This window comes from Sinocyclocheilus grahami, unplaced genomic scaffold (assembly GCF_001515645.1).
Source record: "Sinocyclocheilus grahami isolate Dianchi unplaced genomic scaffold, SAMN03320097.WGS_v1.1 scaffold327.1, whole genome shotgun sequence".
NCBI lineage: Eukaryota > Metazoa > Chordata > Actinopteri > Cypriniformes > Cyprinidae > Sinocyclocheilus > Sinocyclocheilus grahami.
The window spans coordinates 79339-88763 of NW_015505506.1; positions in this window are offsets into that span (position 1 = coordinate 79339).

Below are 9425 nucleotides of genomic sequence, written 5' to 3' on the forward strand. Positions count from 1 at the left end.
AGTCCTAGAAGGCCAAACAAAGTAGTTTAGCTTTCACAACAAAACACACAGCGCCTTCACGACATGCGGCTGCAACAAAAATACTACAGCGAGATTGTGATTGGCCGAATACCTCAAGTGTGTGACGGAAATGTTACGCCCCTTACCAGGTTCAGGAAACTTTCCTCCATAAAATGCGCTGCACACACTCGAATATTGGGGTTGTACTGTTCTGGAACAGTGTTGTAAATAAAAATGAACCACTGATTTCTAGTTGAGTCCTAGAAGGCCAAACAAAGTAGTTTAGCTTTCGCAACAAAACACACAGCGCCTTCACGACATGCGGCTGCAACAAAAATACTACAGCGAGAATAAAAGTTACTCCTCCTTTCTTTGCGTATACATATGGGCGGTGTTATGCAAATCTTCCCACACAGTGACGTAGATATGTGGGGGCGTGTTTGAACGAGGGGTTTTAGGAGGGCGTGGCTGAGCATTCACTTTTATAAAGAATATCTCTTTGGGTTTGAGACTTTAATCTTTGCGACTTTACGGATCTTCTGTATGCACAGACAACTTTTAACACTCCAAAGACAAAGGAAAACATTAAATCGCATCATATGACCCCTTTAAATGGTTTCTGTAAGGCGTTTTAAATTAACAGAAAAATAACAGAATACCAGTTCGGAAAGACATGTAGAGTAAATAAATTAATTTTTGAGTGAACTATTCCTTTGCAACATGCCACAGTGTTACTAATAAACCATCAACAGCTAAAACTGCTGTTACTGTCTGGACTCCAGTCAGCAGTGTTGGGGGTAACACATTACAAGTAACGAATGTTACATTATCAGATTACTTTTTTCAAGTAACGCAATACTTTTTAATTTACAAGAAAATATCTGAGTTACTTTTTTTTCAAATAAGTAATGCCAGTTAATTTGCTTTCCCATTGTGAGAAATCGGGAGTGAGTGCAGAGGCGTTGTGTTTGCTGTGTGAACATGATGCTCACTGTAGTTCTCGACTAAATGTGAACATGCATTTACTTATCTCACTTGCACAAAACAAATTGATCCAGAATTCCTCAAAATAAATAAAAACAGTGAAAAGCAAACTCAGAAGAGGACACAAACCTGCAATAATTAAATTGTTAAATAACACAGTAACACTTTAGTTTAGTGGGCAATTATCACTATTAACTAGTTGCTTATTAGCATGCATATTACTAGTTTATTAGTACTTACAGCACATTTTAATGCCTTATTCTTCATGACCATATTTTAGGTCCCTTAATCCAACCCCATACCTAAACTAAAAAACTTCCTTAATAAGCAGCAAATTAGGAGTTTACTGGGGCAAAATTAATAGTTATCAGTTTGTTAACAGTGAGAACTGGACCCTAAACTAAAGTGTGACCAGTAACACAAATACCCATTAAGTATTTAATCCCAATTTATTGACGAATATCCAGTTCAACCCTACTAATAAGCAAAAATGGCATTAGTTAACAGCACATTTGTTTTTCATTGCTATATTAAGAGTATTGAACTTCTCCTGCGTCCTATTCTTCATGCAATCCAGAATGGCAGCACAGCAGAAAGGTTTGTTTGAGCTGTGTCCTTTACTCATTTCACTTTTCAAGTGAAACCACTTTTACTTTTGCCAAAAATAGAACGTTTTTGTATTAAAAACAAACGAGTCCAGCCCAGATGAAAAAAAGTAACATAAAAAGTAACATAATGCATTACTTTCCATAAAAAGTAACTCCTCAACACTGCCAGTAAGCATGCACTACAGGACTATAATCCCTATTCACTGCATCTTTCTGACAGAATTAACATTTACACAACCATTTCCTCTTCCAGAGAACTATGATCCAGCCTGTGTGGCATCAGATCACTGCTCTTTCCGACTGAACATTTGACTAGTCAGGCAGGAGTTTAGTTTGGGACTATTTGTTCTCCCTGCTAACTGCAAACGTTTTTTATTATTGTTTCAATTATGTTTGCTGATGGTACTGATGTAGAAATGAACACTAAAGAGTTAAAAATCCAACCAAAGTAGCTGCCGCTGAAATAAGACAGAAAACGGAATAATTCAAAATCCTGAAAGCTTTACCAAGTTTATGTCAGAAAGACACAAATGGCTTTGAAAGTATTTTAAAATGAGAAGAATGATTACGAGCAAGGTTTTGGGACACACTAGAAAGAATGTGATTTTTGTATATTTACACACCTTTATAACAGAACATTGGCTCGTTTGTCAAGTCTCATAGAATTAGCACATGAAAAAGTTTTAGAGTATGCAAACATGAATGTGTCCGATGAGTAATGAATGAATGGAGAAAGTAATAAGCATAATAATTAATGGAATGAATATGTTTTTGTATTAAAAACAAACGAGTCCAGCCCAGATGAAAAAAAGTAACATAAAAAGTAACAATGCATTACTTTCCATAAAAAGTAACTCCTCAACACTGCCAGTAAGCATGCACTACAGGACTATAATCCCTATTCACTGCATCTTTCTGACAGAATTAACATTTACACAACCATTTCCTCTTCCAGAGAACTATGATCCAGCCTGTGTGGCATCAGATCACTGCTCTTTCCGACTGAACATTTGACTAGTCAGGCAGGAGTTTAGTTTGGGACTATTTGTTCTCCCTGCTAACTGCAAACGTTTTTTATTATTGTTTCAATTATGTTTGCTGATGGTACTGATGTAGAAATGAACACTAAAGAGTTAAAAATCCAACCAAAGTAGCTGCCGCTGAAATAAGACAGAAAACGGAATAATTCAAAATCCTGAAAGCTTTACCAAGTTTATGTCAGAAAGACACAAATGGCTTTGAAAGTATTTTAAAATGAGAAGAATGATTACGAGCAAGGTTTTGGGACACACTAGAAAGAATGTGATTTTTGTATATTTACACACCTTTATAACAGAACATTGGCTCGTTTGTCAAGTCTCATAGAATTAGCACATGAAAAAGTTTTAGAGTATGCAAACATGAATGTGTCCGATGAGTAATGAATGAATGGAGAAAGTAATAAGCATAATAATTAATGGAATGAATAATAAATTTTTGCTCAGTCATTTAATATGAAAGAATAGTGAACCTCAAGAATTCATGTGTTGTGAAGGAGGCTGAGTCAAGCTCTCAGTTTATTTTAGAGGAAGGATGAAGAGTCTCTGCTTTGGTGAAATTATGCGTAGCCACAGTGTCATCCATTGTGCAGTATATACACTGAAGTTCGATGAGGCTGTTGTTTTCTTCCATTCTATGTTACATAGAATACAATACAAGCACTGTACTAATAGGATGACGACATGACAAACAAATGCTCTTCTAAATCATCAACAACATCAACTAAAAATCCTAGATGCTGTATTATGCAGATAGATTGTTCTAATGCTACACTCATAAAAACAGAGTTTTTGACATCTTGGAAAGGAAACTGTCACAGTTATGGACCTTTTGTTGTGTTTTAGTCAGTTCTCTCTCTCCTGCCCCATTCAGTTTCTATCAGTTTCTCATGTGTTCCCTTAGTTGTTAATCACCTGCACCTGTCTTCCCCTCATTAGTCTCATTATTTAAGCTCCCTCTTTAGTTCTATCCCTTGTCGGTTTAATCTTCTTCGTCGTGTGCTTATATCTCTCCCACACAACCGTGACAGAATAACCGACCCCAAAAAAAGTATGTTTTACGTATCCCTGCTTGTTTGTTTTCATTTCTTTCTTTTTTTTGCCGTTATGGACACTCCGTCCATTCTCCTCCTCTGTCTTGAGCAGGGGGAGCTTACCCTTGAGGACCACACGGATTTTTGTGGAAATCGCCAACTTCACACATTACCCTGACGACTGCCTGTGTACCTTATACAAGGCAAGCCTCAACACTGCTACACAGGCTAAGTTGTCTGGGTATGGTCCTTGGGGGGGATTTTGCCAGATTTGCGGAGTGGGTGCTGGTGAGCTGCAATTCAACGTTCACCATCGGCCCGGTTGACGAGGGTTTCACCAGCCCCACTCCAGAACCTGAGCCCAGCCAACCATCACCCCCTGCGTGGAGCATCAGCCAGAGTCCACCGCAGACGGAGAGCCAAAGCCTGCCGCGACCGACGAGCCATCACCAAGAGTGACAGAGCTGAGGATCACCTCGGAGCCAGAGCCTCATCGATCGTCTGATCAGGTGCAAGAGCCAGCAAAAATGCACGTGACGGTGGATGATACAGTGGAGATCAAGGAGGAAAGCCCCGCCCACTGTTCCACTGCTGAGGGTGAGCTCAGAGGAAACTATGAATATATATGCAGATATGCCTATTCTTCTTCCGCCGTCATCATCTGTCTACCCCATCACGACCATGGAGGTCGTGCCCGAACTGTCTGTCTGCCCTGTCACACCCACAGAGGTCGTTCCCCTGTCCATAGTTCTTCTGACACTGGGAGTCGCTATTTGGTGAGTGTGGGTAGCATACACCATCCCAGAACCCCCTGATTGTCATGAACTCCCACCCAGCATCCCTCTCCCACCTCCGCTCCTCTATCACCTTGGCTCCTCAGTCTCACCTTCGCTGACTCCTGTCAGTCCCTCAGCTCATCCTCAGCTTGCTATCTGTGGTGGGGATTCGCAGCGGGCCTGTCAGTCTCCAGCTCCTTCATGGTTGGAGGATCCCTGGTCTCCGCCTCAAACAGAGACCCAGACTCCACCTCGGCCCGTCAGTCCATCAGCTCCAGCTTGGCTCCTAGCTCCCTCATCTCCACCATGGCCCGTCAGTCCACCGGCTTCGCCTTGGTCGGTCGTCGACCTGCCCACGCCTCAGGACTACACTCCTCTGGCTTCGCCTCGTCCCTCCATTCCTCTTGCTCTGTTGGGCTCCGCCCTCCCTCCAGCTCCGCCTTGGTCCTCTGTCACTCTGGCTCCACCGTGGCCTTCCAGATCCCTGCCTATGCCTCGGTCACCTGAACCGTCGGCTTCGCCATGTCCCTCAGGATCCTCAGTGTCGCCTTGGCACTTTGGCTCTCCATCTCCATTACCACTGGCTCCGCCTCCATCAGTCAGCCCCATGAAGTCGTCAGCCCTTCCTCCACCATGGCTCCTCCCTCTATCAGCTCCACCGTGGACTGCCTTCCTGGCTGCGCTCTGGGTCTTGCCTTGCTCCTCCTGCTCCTGGCTCCTCCCTCTGTCTGCTCCTCCCTGGTTCCTTCTGTCCTCCTTTTGTTGTGTTTTAGTCAGTTCTCTCTCTCCTGCCCCATTCAGTTCCTCATGTGTTCCCTTAGTTGTTAATCACCTGCACCTGTCTTCTCCTCATTAGTCTTATTTAAGCTCATTTAAGCTCCCTCTTTAGTTCTATCCCTGGTTGGTTATTGATGTTAGCTTATGCTGTGTGTTGGTATATCTGTTCTCCTGTGGATTACTATTAAAAGGACTGTTTAAACTATCTTCTTCATCGTGCACTTATATCTCTCCCGCGCAACTGTGACAGAAACAAACTGTTGTGTTCCACAGAAGAAAGTATCGCTTGGGTTTTGAAGAGTATGAGAACTATTAACAAATTCTTTTAAAAAGCAAATAAAATAAAATGCATCAGAGATTGTTTCAAACATATTGTTTGATCTCAACAATGTTCCCTCTAAGCTGCGCGCGTGCACAGCCTTCATTTGTCGTGACCACGCAGAAGAAATAATATGCCGCGCACAGGACATACGCAAAAATAAGTTGGGAAAGCCATGAGATTGAAGTCTAGTTAAGTGCGAAATAATTGCAATGCTCAGGCAAACCATTATAGAGTTGGGGTTGCTATAGAGAAAGAACCGGTAAATGCGGTTTACAGGTTTCATAGAAAGAGAATGATGTGTACCAAATACGTCGCTGTAGAAATTGAATACTGCAATGGTTGCGGACGAAATAACTCAACACAAGAGCCAACGCGAACACAGTGACATGTGAAATAAAACATCATGCTTAAAGAAGAGTGGCTTGATTAAGTGGTGGAAATAGAGGATGGTGAGCACAGAACAGTAACAAAGCTCCGAGACATTTACAGTAGTATGCAAACTCTACTAGCCTACATGGGGATGTTTAGATAACTGTAAAATAATTCATGTTCATGTTTTTACAAAATATTTATTGAAAATATTAGCTTTTTTATTATATTATATTATATTATATTATATTATATTATATTATATTTAGGGCTGTCATCATTAATGCGTTAACGCATGCGATTCATTTTACAATCCTTAACACGTTAAAATAATTTAACGCAATTAACACAAAATTACTGAAGCACAATTTCTATTCTAACCCTTTAACCCAATTTTGCTTCTCTGCTTGTGATTAGATCATTTTAAGCTGCTAAACTCCGGGAAAGTTTTCAGTCCAATGATCCAGTAAGCGAATGCATTCAAAAATCCGTCCAAAACTGCGCTAATATAAAGGAAACCAGGCTGATTACATCAGAGATTGCAGAGAGAACAGAGACTCGCATTGCGTTTTCCGTGAATTATTCATTCCAGTGTATTTCGCTTTAAAACATGAGCTCTGTCATATTCTGTGATTGTCTCTGAAGAGTCCTCACATGTCACGCGCCTGTGTGAAGTATAGGCTGAACAGATTGTCAACACATCCCACCGCTGTATGGCCAGATGAGACGCAAACTATGGTTTCTTGACTGGATAACCAGTCTCGCTAGTAAAGTTTTGATGGATGCAGACTGCAATCAAGGTAAAGACGATTGAGGTGGCGTACAGGAGTCGCACAGTAAGCACGCGTGAGTCCGTTATAATAAATGTGTGTATGAGTGCTCTTGACGCACTGATCACACATTGCATTTATGCACAGGAACAGACATTTCCGTACATTCACGTTATTTCCACACACATTCACGATAATGTTTTGATTTGTCATGTTTATGTTGCTGTGTTTAGTTATACGGAATGGATCCGTGTACTGTAGTAGATATATGCAGTCAGCAGGCGGTTAGTTTTTTTTTTTGGGCATCTCCATGTGGTCCTGTTCGGTATCGCAACTTGGCCTCTCTAAAGTGTAAAAAAGCTCTTTGCTGTTGCACTGCACTATATACTATATACTATAAAATTCTTTTTTTTCTTTCTTTCATATGTGCTTATATGGGCTCCTTATGTCATTTGGTTCAATAATTTTTTTTTCTCACAAAAATGATTGCTTTGACTCTGAAATAGCCCTGTTGTCATGACAAGAGCTCAGTGTCAGGCTGGATGGCTGATGTCCACTGCTATGATATCCACTGCTATGACAGTGTTGCAGTGACATTTAAATGTGTGAAATGCTATCATTTAAAGCCAAAACAGAACTAACAGCATAATATCTGCAAATAACAGCAGCAGCGACATAAAAGCTAATGCAAGCTAATAGTCGAGAGTCCATTTCATTATCATCCTTCATTATCAACACTATTTTGGCTGATATGGCATTGCTATTTTCATACTAAATATACTCATCAGTGAAATGCAAAACCTGTTGTTATATGACAGAAAATTACATTAAAGCACAAATGATGCAGTATGATTACTGCTTAGTAAGCACTGTAACAGTAATCAGTGAAATTGCACAGTGCACGGCTGGGACAAAGTTCAGTGCTTTATGAATTATACATCTCTCTGGGCAGAACAGGTCACCATCAGTCTCAGGAGAATCAGACCACTTGTTCTGAATCACAATATCTGTATGACTTGGAAATTTCACTGTCCAAACCCATTCCAATAGGTTTGTGTGAGGATAGTTTGTGTGATATAGTTTAGTTGATAAGTTGTTTTTCTTTCATAATCGTCTCATTAGCCAAAGCTCTGAAATCTAATTTGGGTTGCATTCAGATTCAAAAATGGCATGCCAAGGCACCATGGCCCGTCTGACGATATTGACAAAGTCAGAATGTGGATCGTGGGGGATGACATTTGAGAGTTGCAATAAAAAGGGATTTAATTTGTTTCCTTTGTGTGAAGATTCTACAGAATTTCTAGATGAGTAAACAATGCCAGAATTGTCATTTTTGGGTGAACTGTTGCTTTGAAATCAATAATATAGCTTGCACTGAATATAGCCTACTATATAATGTGTTTTAACATATGTTGCTTGCATTTTAAAGTTTTTTAAGCAATCACAACATTAAGAATCATATACTCAAAATACAGTTTTTGATCCATATACATTTAAAACTTAAATGCTAATTAAAAATAAAATGATGTCTAACATTCATGAAACTCTTGTCCAAGCGGCACACTGTACACACTGTGTAATAACAAAACCTGATGCCTAATAAAATCACAGAGCTAATATGTATTTTATTAACCACTGTGGAGCAGTAATGATATGAACAGTTAGCTCATGAACGTGTGAAGGTGTGAAGACTGCTAAGAATGGCCACAAACTCAAGAAAATATATGGTACTCTCTGGCTTTGAAAAACATCTAGCCTGATAAATGGAAGCAGACTGTGTGTGATATAAGGCCTCTAACGACCATTTCTATTGTTCCAGGACCTGAGTTATAAAGGGGTCACATCATGGAAAACATGAGTTCTCTTGCTCTTTTTCAGTGTACTGTGCTGTAGCATTAAGGATGTGACATCACAACCATAACCAACAGATGATTAAAACAGATAATTTTTATTCTGTAACCAATTCCAATGTTGAATGGGGACATGCAAATTTGTTATTTTTTTCATGCTAAACATAAAATGTATCAAATAATGTGACTTAATAATTTCATTAAGTATGTCGGTAGTATATTATGGGAACACAGCACACAAATGGTATTCTAATGTTTCCTTAGAATGATCTTTGTAATGACACATCATTCTAAATTTAGATAATTCTAAAATTCATTAGATCAATAAGAATTAATTAGATCAGGGAAAATAGTTTGACATAACTATTATGGTTGTAAAAAACTGGAACCATATAGAGCTATGATAGAGTCTTAAGCAAAAAAAAATAATAAAAATAAAAATAAAAAAAGGGATGGATAATTTAGCAAGAAGGTCAGCAGATAGCACAGATATAGAACAGAATGGCACTACTAGGAATATTTATATTCCAAGATGACTTGCAATTCACAGCGCCAATGCCATGTTTTGTAAGCTCCCTTGACACCAAACAGGCAGAGACTTGACTACTCTGGATCAGTGTATGAGCTGGTTTTAGTGAGGGACCCTGGGGACTCTCAGCTCCAAGTGAGAATCCCTCAATTTACGCATTGGCACTGAAAGCACACTCCATCCTCAAAAACTCTCTCCTGACAATCTGTGGCAAAGTTTCTTCACAAATCTCAGCTAGTGAGAACGCGTCATCTCTGGATGTGCAGAGCTGTAAAAATATAGGAGAAGCATGAAATGGCTGTTGAGGTTTTGCATGAGTGTCATAAAAGGGGCCATTTTGGACTTAAGGATATGAGTTTTGTCAGGCAA